Source organism: Elgaria multicarinata, chromosome 4 (assembly GCF_023053635.1).
Source record: "Elgaria multicarinata webbii isolate HBS135686 ecotype San Diego chromosome 4, rElgMul1.1.pri, whole genome shotgun sequence".
NCBI lineage: Eukaryota > Metazoa > Chordata > Lepidosauria > Squamata > Anguidae > Elgaria > Elgaria multicarinata.
The window spans coordinates 37244936-37264217 of record NC_086174.1 but is presented as its reverse complement, the minus strand read 5'-3'; positions in this window follow the sequence as shown (position 1 = coordinate 37264217).

Here is a 19282-nt window from a genome sequence, read left to right as displayed (position 1 = left end):
TTTGACTGTCCCTGTCTAGGGACCAGTCTTTAAGAAGCAAACTTACACTTCAACTCATGACAGGCATTAGCTTCAGTGTTCAGTCTCTCCACGGGTTACTCTTTGGAGGGCTCTGATGACCCTCCAAGGGTGGGAGAGTGTGTGCACTGGGCACGTCCACATGCCCTAGGGGACCTCATCACCTTGCACCACATCTATTCAGTTGTTCACCAAGGTTAGGGTGGGTAGCAGTGCTGTGTTTCCTATCTGTTATTTATTTGCTTAGTATATGATTTCAGGTTGTGTTTGTGCATTTGGTGGGGCTACTGTTTTAAAAAACACTGGGAAAAGTCCGTTCAGACTAAGAAAGAGGTTTCCCAGTATCCCAAGTTACCCATTTTGCCTATCCCCTCCTCCAACTTTGGGATCATGTGATCATGACCAGGAGTTGACTCTGCCCCTCAGCACTTCAAAAAGGTACCTCTCCCATTTTTTTTACCTGATTTTTCCAAAAATTCTAGCAAGCAAACCACACCACGCAGAGAGCTGAGAGTAGGCTCAAAATGACCCCCAGCCATGACTCTCTAAGCACAAGAAGTTTCAGAAAGATAGCTTAAAAAACAACACAGTTATCCCCTATTCTTTTCCGCAATGCAATCCTATGGGTGAAATTTTCCAAAATGGCGATCGGATCGCGCCGCGAAAAGAGAAGCGCTCCGCCTATGGGCGCTTCTCTTCGCCGTGCTTCTAAGGGTCCGCAGTCCACTTCTACTCCGCCTCTGGGCAAGGCGGAGCAGGCCAATTTGCTTCTGATTCTCCAATTCTAATCGGAGCGGAGCACACCTCTAATAATAAACACATGTCCTCTATTACAGCAAATTCCCACAGAAATAACATTTGCAGCTTTTTTAAAAAAGAAAATAATATTTGCAATCGAATTTTTAAAATCTGGTGAGTAATCTATGCCTATTGTAGGTTTAATTTATAAAGGCCACTTAGTTCATTTGTTCTTTTTCCATGGAAACGTTTGGCTTTTTCTACCCCCCCCCCCCAACAAATCTGTATTAGTCAGATTTACAGCAGAACTTCATTAAAGTAAACAGATTTCAATGAGTTATGAGCAGGAGACTCTCTCCTCGTAATCATCCGTTATAAATGATCATCAGTTACAAGCCAGGGAAAGTTTGCATAAACTAGTACACTTTTAGGAGGCATTTAAAGTAGACCACATTTTCTGCCTCCTGAACAGCATGGGGTGGGTGCCATCAATGAGAAGGCCTTCTTTCAAGATATTACATGCTGACATTCCACTGGTTGCAGAATAGCCAGCAAGGCCTCCTTTGGAGATCTTAGAGGGAAGCTGGGTGTATATATAGTGGGAGGTTGTCTGCTATCCTGGTCCCAAGTTATTTAGGGCTTTGAATGTCGACAACAGAACCTTCAACACGGCCTGGCAGCCAGTGTAGTTCTTTGAACATGGATTTACTGTGAAGAGAGCTGGGTACCTCACTGAGCATCCAAGCTGCTGCATTTTGCACTAGCTGCAGCTTCCGAACCATGCACAAAGGCAGCCGTGCACAGAGTGCGCGACAGTAATCTGCATGTCCACATCTTGATGTCGTGCCAGATCTTATCCGTATCCTTCATTCAGTGGGCATTGGGCATGCAGTTCCAAATCTGGCATCAGGAACGATGTGTACAATCCCCATGGCTGGATGCAAGCACCTATTCAGGGAAACTGTGTTGGCGACACCCTGCCTTTGCTCATAGATCCTCCTTGTTGGATGGGTGAGGCTCAGTTAAGAAATATCTAGATTGCTATCTACAGCAGACCTCTGTTTAAAGTGTGACACTTGTTTCAAAAGATTAATGACACTGGTTCACTACCTATCTTCATTTGCTGTGGCCCGTTTGCCTTTCGCATTCCTTCGCAGGACAGTTTCAAACGTAGCTGCTTTCGATAAACCCTGTGATTTCTTCCGCACCTTCTTTTCCATACCGCGATGCTGCCATGATGAATGAGAAATGCAATTGTTTTGTGTTTGGCTTGGCAACAGAATCCAAGTTCCTTTTTTCCCGCAATGAATGTTGGGCCGGAGAGTTTAGATCGAACACTCAGAGAAGAAAGTCACTTGTGACTAAATGAAGGCTTTTACACTTCCATTCCATTTTCACGACCGCGCTATCAGAAATCTATTTGTACTTCATAACTGGTTTATGGATTGCAGTGGCAGATTTGCAAGGCTTCTTTATTATGGAGCTGTAAAAAACTGTGTTTTACAACACCATCCAATCCAAGATCTGAAGTTCCCACTTAATAGACACAAGCATTTCCAGTCTGAAAAGGGCCGATTGCCCTCTCTTTTGTACCACTGACACGTATTTGGTGTGGATTTTGACACAGGCATGATGGAAAGAAAATGGGTTCATTTGATTTCAGAATGTGATGACAAGTGAATGAGGGCAGTTTGGTGGTACTTTTCTCCAGTATACGTTTCAACAATGACAGTCCTTTAAGGGATGACAAAAAATAGTGAGACCTCACTAACAGTTACTGCTTAGTTAATATGCTCTCTGTCAGACACGGGGTTGCTTCCAAAGGATTGCATCCGATATTAGTTTAACTCAAGCCCAATTCCTTTCAATGAGGACTGACACTGGATTCAACACTGTCGGCTTTTTTACCCAAAGCTGTGCTGCATCTACTTTCGGTTTCATTAGAGAATTAAGATCCAAGCACTACATGAGAAGTGTTTCTTTCTCTGCTTTTCTTCTACATAACCTCTAGGTGGCACTGTGGTATAGCAGAATAGCCAAAATGCATAGATGGAAAAATGTTTTTTCTTTCGATTTTGCAAATAATATCGGAATTTCCCTGCTCTAAAGATAGTGCATTTTAGACACATAAGTGAAACTGGAGGGTCATGTCACCCTCTAAAGAATCGATAAACAACCATGAGTAGGGAATGATGAGCAAACAATCACGTAGAAAAGATCTTGGTGTGTGCATTTCAGAATAAATGTACTCAGTTTTACCATTCATTGTTAGAGAACAATATGGGCCTGGTACAGTTGGCCCATGATGTACACCATTAGGCCAGGGCTGGGCAATCTTTCTTTCCTTTTGAGGGCTTCATTCCCTCATAAGGAACCTGTAAAATCAGCTTAGGGTTGCATGTCGGGGGGTGCAGGCTGAAGGCACTCTCTTATTTCTCTCTCCCTCCCCCTTTCTATGCAACAGGCTGAAAGGGAAGGGACAGATGGCTCTTGCCAGCAGTCTGAACTGGTCACATGCAGAGGGTTTTTGAAATTAGGCTGAGGGCCACAAGGTATTATGATGAGAATTATGGGGAAAGAGGTGAGGTTCATGATAATTTCTGGAGAATCTCAGTGATTGCAAAAATCACTCATTGGCCCATCCCCTACCTTGAATTGCACAGGAAATGAATTGGCAGACAGAGCCACATGCAGAACAGCAATTGTGTGTACAGGGGAGAGAATCCAAATGATAATTGGTCTGGACCAACTTGCTTTAAGGAATTAAAAGGAAGTTCTCAAATTCGGGCTGAGAGAAAGTTTTATTTTGCTACCCTTGTTTTAGTCAGTAGGCTGTTCTCCTATTTTTAGGGCCTAATCACCAATGGAGATGGATAACAGGAAGTGCATTCAGCTTCCCCATCCCTAGAGAAATCAGTGACCTGACCTGCCACCACCCAAATCCATGACCTAAGCAGGCGTCCGTCAACACAACAAAGATAAAATAAGAAATGTCAATTCTGATGCTCATTTCCTAGGAGAAGCAAGTGTTTGATTTCACAGATTATGACAGGTAATAATTATGTTCAATTTGCACAAAGTCAGCATTAAAACACACGCACCACAACCAAGCATAAGGGCAACCATCTTTTTGCCCCACTTTGCATCTGTATGAACTGGGTTTCTTCTTGAGCCTCCCTCCCATGTTTTGTCTTAGACAAGTGGGCCCTGTATTAAATTGTTGCAGTGTCGAGTGCTTCTGTTCAGTCTTCTTCACACAGTGTGTAGTAAAACTATGGAATTCACTACCACAAGATGTAGTGATGTCCACCAATTTGAATGTCTTTCAAAGGCGGTTGGATACATTCCTGGAGAAGAAGGTATCAATGGCTACTAGTCCTGATGGCTATGTGCTATGTCGAGTATCTGAGGCAGTAAGCGTGTATGCTCCAGTTGCTGTGGAACATGGGTGAAAGGGTGCTGTTGCACCATGTCCTGCTTTGTTGCTCCCTGATCAACAGCTGGTTGGCCACTGGGTGAACGAGTGCTAGTCTAGATGGACCCTCAGTCTGATCCAGCAAGGTACTTCTTATGTTCTCATGTTCCTATGTAGCTTATTAACCATGCAGTGTGGCTTATTTTTCTCAAACAAGCCACCTTGAGAACCCATGGTTTGTTGTTGCATTGTTCAGGGTGGTTAAGAAGCCACACTGCATGGCTAACAAGCCACCATGCAGAAAATGTCCTGGGTTCAGACAATACACTAACCCAGGATTGTTCAACAAATGACCCATGGTTCAATGCACCCGTATCCTGCTTGTGGGTTCCTGGTCAACTATGTGAACAGATGCTGGACTCAATGGACCCTTGGCCTGATCCAGCAAGGCTTTTCTTATGTTCTTAAGCCCGGTATGCCCTGTTCCAGGATAACTGAGTCCAATCCCCCTCCCTTGAACCCACATGGTCCTACCTCCTGCAACCTCTTCACTCCATCTATCATTAGCTGCCCTGTCCACTGCCCCACCAACCCCAAAGGACACCAGCTGCCACTGCAAGGAAATCTTAATTAAACAAGGAGTTCTCACCTGAGCTGACACACACCTAATTTAGCCAGCTGCAGAGGAAGCTCCTGTGGAGACATGTGCTAATGGAGCCTCTCAGTCTGAGCCTCTGAAATATACTCAGAACACTTCCTGCCCCCCCACCCCCCACCCATATATCCCAGTTCAGAATCAGGCAGAGCTCTTTGACTTAAAATGCCACTTCACCTCCTGCCATGCATAGATGAAAAATGTGAGAGATAACAATACTGAGCCTTGTCATGTTTTTATGAGATGGATGATAATTTTATAGAGCTTCTCCTGAATTTATTCTCTGTTCACAATGCTTTAAAACTGAAGATGTTCTGTATTCATTGCATTATTCTCCTCCCTTGCCCCACTTTTTAATGCTGGGGTGATATACTGCCATTCATAATTTTGCAAGTTATTTTAACTTAGGTTTCTGTCAGCAAAGCAGTTGGAAGCAATTAAGTATTGATTATATAGCATGGCAATGACAAATTTGTCAGCATTTCCCTAGTTAACCAGTGCCATTGGCTCATCAAATATGTCCATGAACAACATTGCTATTTGCAATGCAAATGCACCTATAAAAAATGCTGCAGAAGAAAGATAACGCAGAAAATCATTTGATCCTCTGAGATGACTGTTGGGGGAGACTTATGAATTAAATTTGTTAACAGCCATTAGAGAGAAGATGAGTCATACTGTAGGATTTACCTTCTGTATGCAGAAGCAAACTAGCCTCCATTGTGGCAGAATTGAATTAAGACTGCTAAACATTAAGTATCGTGAGAGGGAGTGTGGTATAGTGGCTAAAGTGTTGGACTGGGAGTTGGGAGATCCAGGTTCTAGCCCACACTTGTCTATGAAAACCCACTGGGTGACTTTGGGCCAGTCACAGACTCTCAGCCCATCCCACCTCACAGGGTTGTTGTAGTGAGGACAAAATGGAGAGGAGGGGGATTATGTACACTGTTTTGGGTTCCTTGGAGGAAAAATGGCGGAATATAAATGCAATAATAAATAAATAAATAAAATCGTGCATGTGTGTTTAAAAAAAAGAATCTGTGATTGGTTTACAACAAACCTTCGAAGTAGCTGTGAATTGTGTTTATTTCAAGAATGGAATAAAATAATCCAGTTTGGAGTGCACCAAGAAACTTCAGCCAGATCTACACCAAGCAAGGTATAACACTATGAAAGTGGTTTGAAAACGGTATATGGAATGTGTCATGGGCCCCAACAGTTGTTAGTGCACTTCAATACCATTATAAAGCAGTAGTGTAGATCCTGCACAGGTAGTACTTGACTTTTATATCCATATTGACTTAAAAAGTGAGATTGAAGATGGAAAAAATATAGAGTAGGCCCATTGAAATAAATGGGGTCAAGTTAGTCATGCCTTATGAATGCTGACTAACTGCTGAGAGGGCAAAGGACTGAAAACCTGGTTTGGGGAGAGGGGAAGGGGACTGGACTATCCCCAAAGAAGGCATGGCTGGTTGACTGGAACCCTGAACAGGACCACTCCATGCTGCAACCGGTCCAGCATGTCTTCCACAACACCCCATCCTGTTGCAGAGGACTCTGGGGAATGTTCAAGTGCACAGATTCAATTCATATGAGGGGCATTGCCAGTTTTGGTTGGCTTCGTTATTGCTGCAAATGAACTGAGAGCCAGACCTAGAACTGAGAGAAATCATAGAATCATAGACGAGTACAGTTGCCCTCCTCTAAACACGCTCCAACTTGTCTGCATCTTTCTTGTAGTGTGGTGCCCAGAACTGGACACAATACTCAAGATGAGGCCTAACCAGTTCTGAATAGAGAGGAACCAGTACCTCACATGATTTGGAAGCTATACTTCTGTTAATGCATCCCCAAAAAGCATTTGCTTTTTTTGCAGCCGCATCACACTCATATTCAGCTTGTGATCTACAACAATTCTAAGATCCTTCTCACTTGTAGTATTGCTGAGCCGAGTTTCCCCCATCTTGTAACTTTGCATTTGGTTTCTTTTTCCTAAGTGCAGAACTTGGCATTTATCCCTATTAAATTTCATTCTGTTGTTTCCAGCCCAGCGCTCCAGCCTATCAAGGTCACTTTGAAGTGTGTTTCTGTCTTCCAGGGTATTAGCTCTCCCACCCAATTTTGTATCATCTGCAGATTTGATAAGCATTCTCTGCACTTCCTCATCCAAGTCATTAATAAGTCCACTCCTCTCCTGTGCGTGCATCACTGTTAGTTCATCTACCCACTCTTAGAGGGGATATTGACAGTAGGGAGGAAAAGGAGTACCTTTGGCCCTCCTTCCCCTCTGAGTGGGCCCAGACAAGGGAGCAAGTGAGAAGACAGTGACAGGGAGGAGAGAAGTCTATTCTGGGAGGGCTCCCCACAGAGAATATCATGCGCATTGCGCAAGGGCCCATTAAAGCCTGCGGCCAACACTAATGACAACTTCTATAAGTCAAAGTCTGCCTGTACCCACTATTTTTGACAAGGGTGTTATTCAGTGGAATAATCAATATACTTCTAGATACCCTAATACTAGAGAATACTACTCAAATAGCAATTTATGTTTTGGGAGAGGATTTGGAAATAGCATGGTGCATTGTTAGTATGGGACTTGTTTTAAACTTAAAAGACTCCTACAGCACAATGGTGTGCCTGTTTACTCAGAAGTAACCAGTATTCAGTGCAGCTTACTCCTTGGTAAGTGTGCTTAGGACCATAGGTTGACCCAATTTTCCATGTGAGACAGTGACAACTTGCAAAAGAGGATTTATTTATTTATTTTATTACACAGGGCTCCTTGTCCCTTTTACATTTGTGTAGACAAGGTACATCTGCTGAAAGTTCAAGGTGCAGGAGTCCTCTCCTGTTTTGCACTTGGCCACCCTCCTTTCAGTGCATGCGTCAAATGATGTAGTAAATACATAGAGAGGAAAATCTAAAGAAGATGGTGGAAGATGACATAGAGTGGGCTTTAGAGCTTTATCACACCAGCGTTATACTGTGCAATCACTGCAAATTGCATGCAAAGGACTCCAAAGTTTTCCAGTTTATAATCCGCTTTTATTGTGAAGTACTCTCATGCATCCTGCTTTAATTGTGCTATAAAAGCAAAAGACTCACCGTATTTTGATACTAGTTTTCTAGCATATCATCCGGGTGGCCACTGGGGCACAGGAGCAGGATTTGAAGAAAAATTAAACAAATGCATAAGCTTTAAAGATAAAGACATCAAAATTGGCACAGTAATAGATATTAAGGAGAGCTTTAAGCATACCAAAAATGAATCTGATTTGTCATCCGTTGATTTTTAATGTTTTTTTTACATTTCCCCCCTTAAACCCACTTCCTGGTATGCAAAGGATCTTGTCGCCTGGTAGCAACAACAACAAAAATGCCGACAGCTTAACGCTGTAGGGGATAATTCGAGGGAAATAGATACGTGGGGTGAAGCTATTAATGTGCGCGCGCATGCGCTTGGGTGTCTTAGCATTAACCAACATATCTGTTTCAAAGGAGCTAGCCTGAAGAAACCAAATTCTAATTATAAAAGTGGCCACTGCGAACCATTCCAGGAATAAACCAAATGGTCCTTATTCTAGAACACAGCGTGCAATTTCACATGAAAAATACTAGGGATGTGCTCCGCTTCTAATCGGACCGGAGAAGCAGGAGCGGAGCGGGGGGCTTCGCCTGCCCTTAAGGCGGAGGCGAAGAGGATTGTGGGGCCGGCGGAGCATGGCGAAGAGGATTGAGGTGAAGGCGGAAGCATTCCAGGAATAAACCAAATGGTCCTTATTCTAGAACACAGCGTGCAATTTCACATGAAAAATACTAGGGATGTGCTCCGCTTCCAATCGGACCGGAGAAGCAGGAGCGGAGCGGGGGGCTTCGCCTGCCCTTAAGGCGGAGGCGAAGAGGATTGGGGGGCCGGCGGAGCGTGGCGAAGAGGATTGAGGTGAAGGCGGATCCTTCGCCTCGATCCGGAGCGCCGCCGGAAAGGTAAGTGGGGTTTACCGGGCCCTGCCGCTGTTGCTGTCGCCCATGCGGCGACGGCGGCAGGGCCCGGTAACCCCCCTCCCCGCCTTCCTCTCCCTTACCTGCGTCCGTCCGTGGTCCGTCGCCGTCTTCAATTGAGCCCGTGGTTCCACCAAAACTCAGCTAAAAAAATTTCTTTTCCCTATAGCCTTCAAATATTGAGTTTGTTCTGACTCTATACTGTTAGCTTCACCCTACCCGGTGCCTGTTTACACTTCCCTGTGCCTGTTTGCATTCTCCTTCCCTCTTTATTGTTTACTACAACTTATTAGATTGTAAGCCTATGCGGCAGGGTCTTGCTATTTACTGTGTTATCTGTACAGCACCATGTACATTGATGGTGCTATATAAATAAATAATAATAATAATAAATAATAAGACGGCGACGGACCACGGACGGAGGCAGGTAAGGTCCGCCTCTCCCTTGGTCCTTTACCGGGCTCTGCCGCTGGGACTGCCTTGAGTCTTGGCGTGCGTATGTATCCCTGGACAAGCTATCATGGTGGCGAGTTTGAGGTTTCTAAAGTGCAAATTGACGGAGCTATGGAAAGGGGTGTGAATGGGGTGCCCGGTTTTCATAAATTCCCCAAAAATCAGGGGATGATGGGACTGCCTTGAGTCTCGGCGTGCGTATGTATCGCTGGACAAGCTATCATGGTGGTGAGTTTGAGGTTTTTAACGTGCAAATTGATGGAGCTATGGAAAGGGGTGTGAATGGGGTGCCTGATTTTCATAAATTCCCCAAAAATCAGGGAATGATGGGATTGCCTTGAGTCTTGGCGTGCATGTGCATCCCTGGATAAGCTTTCATGGTGGTGAGTTTGAGATTTTTAACGTGCAAATTGACGGAGCTATGGAAAGGGGTGTGAATGGGGTGCCCGGTTTTCATAAATTCCCCAAAAATCAGGGGATGATGGGATTGCCTTGAGTCTTGGCATGCGTGTGTATACCTCCATGAGGTGTCATGGTGCCAAACTTGAGGTTTCTAACTTTAACAGAAAAAAAGTTGTATACTTTTTTAGCTTAATGCAAGCCTATTGGGGGGAGGGGAAACGGAGCTCCTATCCGGATCCGGAGCTCCGAGCGGAGCGGAGTGGACATAGGTGGAGCGGGGGCGGGGCGGAGCGGCCCGATCCGCAAATCGCGGATCTGGAAGTGAAGCGGAGCGGGGGGTCCGTGCACACCCCTAAAAAATACCCAACTGTCTAATTTGAGATACAATTTGCCAAACCATAAAGATCCCCCCACCGGGTTTAGTTGAATATATTGAATACGATTTGCTTAAAAGAAAAAAAAGAAGAAGTGGTATGCAGGCGGGGATTTAATGTTTTGATCCCAAGATACCACATCCATTTGGGGGGAGGATTTCGCCTGTCTTGTTGGCTGTGCCTTTTCCCATCACTGAAGGTGAACTGTACACTTACGTAATTGGTATTAATAATTCAGTTTGGTAGGAGAAAGCTTATAGCTGGCTGCTCTTTGATGCCTACCAATCTCTACTGAAGCATTCATTCACAAATTGATTCGAAAGCTAGAGAATGTCAGTGTGGGTGTGGATGGCATTTTGCTCTCTCAATCTGATCCTGCTTTATCTAAGGTATATTGATATACTTGTACAGCAATGATTGCTGATGTGATGGGAGTTATGCAAACATGAAAGCTTCACATTGAAGGAAGGGCTGATTCACACATGAATGTTCATCACTCGATAACTCGTCACTCAATGGTTTGCCACTCAATAACCTGCAGCTCAATGTGTGGACAACCTCCACAGGAAGAAGAAAAAAAGGTATTGCATAGATTTATTTATTTATAAGAAGTTTTTGTCCTTGCAGCCCAAACATTGTTAACTTCTGGGAAGAGGTTAAATGAAATCTTCAAGCTATAACAGATTATAATTTACCATAATCTCCTAATACGTCTTGCTTCCTTAATTGGACAGTTATTTTTTCAATTGAAGGAAGTGGTACAGTGAAAACCTATATAGGTCTCCTCTAAAGCAAATCCCATTGACTTTCCAGATGAATAGGCATAGGATTGCAGCCTTAGGAACAGTTTAATAGTTAACTAGTATTCGCATTGCTTCAGAATGGGATGACTACCTTCTCCGTTTGATTGGCCGCATAAAATATGGAATTTAGGCCTTATGACTAAGTTAACATGCTATAAAAAATATGAAAGCAGCCATTTCTGACAAATGTGTTTAAATTGGATCTGCTCATTATTGGAACACTATTTTTCAAGATTACATAAATACATATTAATGGTCCTCACTGTTATAAATTATGTTTTTATTTCTACATATTTAGTGCTGATCGATTTTGTATTTTATATTTATTGGCAATAAAAAATGTTGTTGTCCTTTTCCTCATTTTTGCTCAAGGCAACTCTCCCCTCCAACCAAAAAATACAGTAAGGGCTCAGTCCAATCAGGAAAGTCCTAAGCATCCTCTCCTTTGTGCTCCATCTGCCCTGGTTTTTTGGCTAGATGGCCTATTTTGACTGTCTATCTGGGTGCTTCAAGGTGGAAGTGGGGAGGTTGCCTTGTACTTAGGACACTGTCTAAGCCAGCTTCCATGGTTTCTTCCCCTCCCCTCCCCTCCCATGGGACTGCTCTCTTTTCACCCTCTCTGTGCTTGGTTTACTGAGCATGGAGAAGCAGCCACCATGGTTCACTCCGCACTGACTGTGAGGGGGAGGGGGAAGGGGTGGAGAATGCAGTTTCTTGGCTCTGAGCTCTAAGCACTGTCTCTGAGCTCAGAGCCAGAAAACCAAATAATCCTATGTTTCCCTGGTTGCTGTCTAGCAGACATAGGATTGCTCCCTAAAGGAATCAAAATAAAATTATTTCATAAAAGTGTAAGAAGATATCAACAAATAACCATATAAGGAGTTGGGGGTACATAGAACATTAAAAATGTGATTAATAGGGATGTGCTCCGCTTCTCTTCGGTTCAGACAAGCAGGAGCGAGGTGGCCTAATTCGCCTCCGGAAAAGATGGAGGCGAAGAAAGTCAGGAGAGCTGCGGATTGAGGTGAAGAGGATTGCCTCAATCCGGAGCTTCACCTGAAGGTAAGTGGGGGGGAGGGGACTAATCTGGCGCTGCCAGCGCCGCCATCCATGCGGCGGTGGCGGAAGCACCAGGTAAGGGAGCAGGGAGGAGGGACGCTTACCTTCCTCCATTGCGGGCTTCAATTGAGGCCCCGGTTGAAGCCAGAAGTGAAGGCCGAGGCCTCTTCCGGCTTCAACCGGGGCCTCAATTGAAGCCCGCGATGGAGGAAGGTAAGGGGGTGGGGGCTGGGGCCGGGGCCGGGGCCTGGCCTACCTGGCACTGCCGGTGCCGCCATCCATGCAGCGGCGCCGGCACCAGGTCAGGGAGCAGGGAGGAGGGACGCTTACCTTCCTCCATCGCGGGCTTCAATTGAGGCCCCTGTTGAAGCCGGAAGTGAAGGCCGAGGCCTCTTCCGGCTTCAACCGGGGCCTCAATTGAAGCCCGCGACGGAGAAAGGTAAGGGGGCGGGGGCCTGGCCGGGGGCCTGGCCTACCTGGTGCTGTCAGCGCCGCCATCCATGCAGCGGCGCCGGCACCAGGTCAGGGAGCAGGGAGGAGGGACGCTTACCTTCCTCCATCGCGGGCTTCAATTGAGGCCCCGGTTGAAGCTGGAAGTGAAGGCCGAGGCCTCTTCTGGCTTCAACCGGGGCCTCAATTGAATCCCGTGATGGAGGAAGGTAAGGGGGCGGGGTGGGTGGGTGGTTTCTCTTGCGCCGTTGCCGCCGCCGCCGCCCATATAGTGACGGCGGCGAAGCCGGATCTTGCTCCGTGGAGCGGAGCAGGAGACGGGCGGAGCGGTGTGAAGAGGATCGGGCCTGATCTGGATTTTCCAGATCGGGCCACGAAGCGGAATGGGGGGTCCGTGCACACCCCTAGTGATTAACATGCTCTTGAAAATAGCATTAAAAAGTAATGAACATGTACTTGAAGAAGTAATTTGAAAGGGAAAGACTTAAAATGGTTCAAGTTATGCCACAACCCTCAAGGCCTTGCCTCATGCATTTATTTATTACATTACTTTGTAATAAATAAATTACAGGTCCCTTGGAATGCAGATCTAGAGCTTGGGTGCAGCCACTGAGAAGTCCCTCTCTTGAGTTCCTGCCAAATGCACATCAGATGTTAGCAGGAGGACTTCCATAGAAGATCTAAAAAACTGAGCAAATTTTGGGGAAGGTATAAATAAAATGAGTTGTCCGAAGGCAATCCATCAGGCAATTCGCTGCTGCTGCTTCTTCTTCTTCTTCTTCTTCTTCTTCTTCTTCTTCTTCTTCTTCTTCTTCTTCTTCTTCTTCTTCTTCTTCTTCTTCTTCTTGATCTTCTTCTTCTTCTTCTTCTTCTTCTTCTTCTTCTTCTTCTTCTTCTTCTTCTTCTTCTTCTTCTTCTTCTGTTGGCTTACAAGCAACAGGTAATAATACAAAATAAAATTCAAGAACTCACAACCAAGCAACCTTTAATACACTGGCCAACATATGGGGCAGGAACAGCTCTGTAGTCCCAGGACATATATTACTTAGAGCTGACAGTTCTTTCTAAAAGACAGGGGGAAGAACCCCACATTTAGCAGCTCCTTCTCTGGCTGATGGATAGGTTGGTCTTCATCTTGCCATGACATTCTTCCTGGGAGGCAGGAGGTGCAACCTCCCAGTGGTTCTTTGTGCGCTGTCCAGTGGCAGGGGCAGAATGTGTATAGGAAATATCTTCCTGTAGGAAATGCTGTATCCTTATCACTAAATGGTGACAACTTTATTTTAGAGCTTGACCGTTATGAAGGGGTTGACGTTTAGGCAGAATATGCTCCCCACCCCCAGATAGTTGTGTGGAGAGCAGAGTGAGTATAGAGAAGTTGTTTATCCCTACAAGTGTGGTGTAGTGCCTATAGTGTTGGACTGGGAGTCAGGAGGTCCGGGTTCTAGTCCCCACTCGGCCATGGAAACCCACTGGGTGACTTTGGGCCAGTCACAGACTCTCAGCCCAACCTACCTCACAGGGTTGTTGTTATGAGGATAAAATGGAGAGGATTATGTACGCCGCCTTGGGTTCCTTGGAGGAAAAAGGTGGGATATAAATGCAATAAATAAATAGAAATAATAAATAAATATAGAAATGGGGGAGGACCCCCCCCACCCTGAGAACACATTGCACAGAGTGTGTGCTATTTGACCATGTTCAACTTTACAACATCACCTGGTTCAGCACAAGATGGATAGCTGTGGAGTAGTAGAGCTTGTTTTATAGTCATCTCCTGCCAATGTTGGTAATGAAAGCTGCTTCAGAATCTAGAATAAATTTCATGCTTTCTAATGAACATTTTGCACCTCTTCCATTTCAGGAAAAAATATATATCCTTGGCTATTAACCATCCTCGAATAATAAAAAGAAGGATAAATCCTTAGAGTGATTTATTGTTCATCAGGCATAAATAAATGACTAGAGTTTTCCACTGGCATTCATACTTCCCTGGCTAATTCTCTTGAAGGTTGTCTTTCCTCCTTCCCTCTCTATTTTTTGAAATAGTGTTCAGCTGAAGAAGTGCGAAATATATACATGACCCCTGTTTGCTTAAGGAAAATAGCAGGACAGGCAAATGTTTGTGTAATTGTATATGCATTTGTAAGTGGTGAGTTCCCTGGCCTCTATTAAACGAGGAAGCCTGACCTCTTAGCTTCACATCACTGTCGAAGAGAAGGGGGAAGCTAGGCAAAGAGAATAACTATGGTAATTCTGCTTAAATGATTACATCATTTCATCCAAATGAGAAAAGGATTCTGAGGTAATTGGTCTCTCGGGTATTGTACGGGCAGAACAGTTTGTTCTAAGATGGCCTCTCACGTCCTCATGCCACATTAGAAATGTCGCAGGGTATCTGAAAGAGCTTCCTCACACTGAAGTAAAGTCCTCGCAAATGACAAGATGAAAACTTGATTGCGATGGGACCTTAGTGTTTGCATTGTTAAATTTGTTCCGATTAGTTCCTTTTGAAGTCTGTATCTTTCTTCAGTTGTTAGTCGTGGGGGGACCTGGAAGAAACTTGAAACACAATGAGAGAGACTGAGGAAGATACGTTTTGCTAAAGAGGGAGGGAGAGGAGAACAGGACATTTCTTGTATACAAAAGGCTTTGCATAGTTATGAGCTTTCTGTCTTGTTACTGTGAGTAGGGCTATCACTGTAGGGAATGCACTCTATCCCTCATTCATTCTTTCATAAAACCTTAAACATACAAATTTTAAAAACAATTTTAAACAGCTAAAAACAGTTACAATAAAATACTGCAACCTGATCTGACAATGATATTAAAAAGCCACATCATACACTGTCAAATGCCTCCGCCCTTATTGAGAACTCTCCCACGATGACCTTCTGAATTGCTGGTGATGTTGTTTGAAGCATGATTCATCCTATTTCACTGGGAAGGTTGCTAGGTTCTTTCTTATTTCAACTCGAACAACAGGAAAATATGTTGGGCGTTACTCTTAATTAACTGTTTTTTCCCCTCTTTTGTACAAACACCGCATTAAAGCATTCATTTGTTCTATGTGAAATGCCTGGAAGCAGAGAAAAGTCTTAACCTGGTACTGAAAAGATGACAATGTTGGCACCAGGCGGACCTCAGTGGGGAGAGCATTCCACAATCAGGGGGCTACCACTGTAAAGCCCCTCTCCTTTGCTGCCATCCTTTAAACCTCACTTGGAGGATAGAATGCAATGAAGGGGTGTCATGGAGTCACGCAATGGATCCTTGCTGACCCTGTGAGGACATATGGTTTTACCTTCAGAGTCTCAGATTCAACAAAAGCATGTCCATGCTTCATAATGGCTCAGGATGACCAGTGGATGTCTCTTTATGGGAGTTGATTTATGGCCGCTAATAAGCAGTTTTAGGAAGGCAGAACCAGAGAGCTGAGAGTTAGCTGAAGGCATCTTGGGGTGCAAGATGTCTTCAGCTAACTTTTTCTGGAGTAGACCTAAGCAGAGTAGACAAAAGTCCTACTTAGAGTAGACAATTACTAATTTAAGTCCCATTCATTTCAATGGGTTCATTCTTAGTAGGACATATGTTGAGTTTTGTTCCATGTTGCCTACCCCTGCCTTATTGCAACTCTGTAAAGCAGGGGTGGGGAATTGAGGACTCTCCAGATGTCATTGAGCTACAACTCCTGTCATCCCTGTCCATTGACTATTCTGGCTGGGACTCCTGGGAGTTGTAGTCCAGCAGCATCTGGAGTGCCACAGGCTTCCCACCCATGCTGTAGGTTATGGCTGTATTACTATTTCAAAATTGCAGCTAGGAGGCCTGAAAGAATAGTGGTTTACATGGGGCAATAGAACAAGTTTGGAGCTGAAGTGAGAGTTGAACTACAGATGCTAAGCTGCTGAAGAACAGGGTCTCTCCAGTGAAGTTGGTTAACTGAGCACCAAAACAATTAACTGAAGACCCCACCATTAGTGCAGCATTTCACTCTTCTGCTTCCAAGTACCGCTTAGGCCTCCAGTCTTGAGGGAGGGGGAAATATGTTTAAAGAAACAGAGAACAGAGCCCTAAAATGAAAAAAAGGCAATTTGGGTCATGTTAACATGGTGCCTTTGGCAAGGTTTCCTTTTGATGTCTCTAGGTTTCATGGCAAATCTCTTGTTCAAAGATCTTAAGCAGCCCCCATGGCTCAGCAGGAGAGAAGCAACTAGAGGAGCTGTACTGAGAAAAGAAGATTGCACCTCCTACGCAGGTAGAATCAATGGGTGCAACAACACTAGAGGCTGGTGGCTCCGATTTAGGTAGGGCTGTGAATCCATTCTCGGTTTCAGTCAGAACCTGCTGGAACTCATGGAGCTTTCCAAGGTGCTGAACCTATGCTAGGGAGAGGGTTCAGCACCTTGCGCAGCTCCTTTAGAGTTCTGGCTGCTTCTGACTGAAACCCAGAATGGATTTATAACCTCACAAAATTGGGGCCACCAGCTTCCTTTGTGCGGCAACGAAGCATTAATAAGGGACTTTTCTTCTTCCTCTCTTTTTCCTGGCGCTCCGCATTTATCCTGCTTGAGAGAAGAAGCGCTTCTGAAGCTGGACTGTGTCAATGTCATGTGCTGTACCAATGACACCAGGGGCCCTGATTATGTTAACAGGCCCATGTTGCTATTTTGCTGCAAACCAGCAGGATCTTTATTTTTGGCAGCCTGTTAATAAATAAAAGAACCCTGAGAATGCAGGTCACAGAGTACAGCAGCAACTTCCCCGTCTCTCGAATAGGTTCAGTGAGCTGTTGCGACTCCATCTCCCGTCCCCTCTTTGACTTGGCGGTCTCTGCGCTGCTTCAGAAATCACTCTCCCCCATCCCCCAGATCTGAGCAATGCGAAATCAAAATAAGACAAAGTCACTTTTTGCACTCTTCATCACTGACAAAAACTTGAAAGTTTGAAAAAAATACTTGCAAGGTTTCTTCACCCCCCTTCCTATTTTAGGGAACCTCAGGGCAAAAATCTCCTGAGGCCTTAAGAGACTGCAACTGTTCAAGCGAGCAAATGTCAGTGGTGTACAGCATAAAGTCAGGCCCTGCACAACCTGCTTTGCTCAAGGTCTGCTCTGATGCTTAAGCTTGTTATCAGGCTTAAACATGCAAACTCAAGGCTTGGCTGCTGTTCAGCTACTTCCCTTTCTTACTTATTGTGGCAGATTTCACAGCTGCTGCATAAGAATGGGGAAGTAGCACATTTCAGCCATGGTCATATACAGAGCACACATACAGTTTATGTGTCCAAGATCCTTTCCAAAGAGCAATTTATTACATCATCATTATTATTATTATTATTATTATTATTATTATTATTATTATTATTATTATTATTCTCTTTCTCGCTTATGGTGGTTTTTCTAGACGGACATGACAGGCATTGCCAAGTCATGCTGCCTTTTACAGATTCAGGAATTTCCTGACAACTGAGCATGTTTTAAGTATGACTGCTTTCTGGATGTTGGTGTAGATGTATTTTGGTAGGCCCAGTTTCTGAAGGTTTTCTGTATAGTTTTTTGATGTGATGTCAGTGACTGATGTGACTAACGGAATAATGGTGACTTTTTCCTGTTGTTGTAGTTCTTTGATTTCCATGGCCAGTGGAGTATATTTCTCTCTCTTTTCCTCTTCTTTTTCAACAACATTTTTTGTCATTCGGTATTGCTATGTCGATGAGGTACGTGTTTTTTTCTTTTTTGTCTATAACTGTTATGTCTGGTTGGTTGCAAGGTGTTGTTGGTGTTGTTGCATTTATATCCCACCTTTTTTCCTCCAAGGAACCCAAGGCAGCATACATAACCCTCCTTCTCTCCATTTTTATCCTCACAACAACAACCCTGTAAAGTAGGTTGGGCTGGGAGGCTGTGGCTGGCCCCAAATCACCCAGTGGGTTTCCATGGCCGAGTGGGGACTAGAACCTGGAACTCCCAACTCCCAGTCCAACACTTTAGCCACTACACCACACTGGGAGGTCTAGATTCTTGCTATCATGCATAATCCTGCCCATTTCATTTTCTTCCCATCTCTCCCAATCTTCCCAAGCTATGAACTGTGAGAAAAAAGTCCACATGAAAATTTCTACATATTGTTGTGCACATTTCCCTAATATATGCTTTTAAAAACAATTTTGCCTAATACACATTTTTTACAAGCATTTCCCCCTAATATTATGCATTTTTTGGATATTATTTTCACTAATATACACAACTTCGCATGCACTTTTTCCTAATGAGACCAATTTTTGTATACATTTTTTTTTGACTGGAGAACTACATTGCAAAATTTGGAGAAGTTTGAAATTCAAAAGATAACTGAGTTTTGGTGAGCATATTAGTTCAAAAATGCGACAGTATATAAATTATTCACATTAAAATTATTTGCCCTCCCCATCCCTCCATTTTACATGTCATTTTGGGGTGTGTTTTTTGTTTTGGGTTCCTCTATAATCAACATTCAAAGTAATAGCAAGGAACTCCCCTCTACACAAATAAAGAACTGGTGGATATTTCAGCCGTATTCTCTTGGATGATTCACAGGAAAACTATGGGAGTAGGTAGTGTTCCTAACTAAGCAGGGGATGGGGAGCGCTCAACCTGGACTGCCCGCGGACACTCCCTGCTCAAGCTAAGCGCCACCACTTTATGATCCTGAGGTGAGGGACAAAAACCACCTTTCTACAAACTATGTGGAGAAAGGGGTTAAACAGGAATAATTTCAGGAATAAAATAACGTGCTGTGAATTATATGTGCTGATGGTGAATTAATTTCAGAACGGGTGTTATATGTATATAACTGCAGATGATAAATGCCAAGGAGACACGTGGGATTTTTGTGGTAGTAAAACAAACTGAATAAAAATTTATTTCAATGTT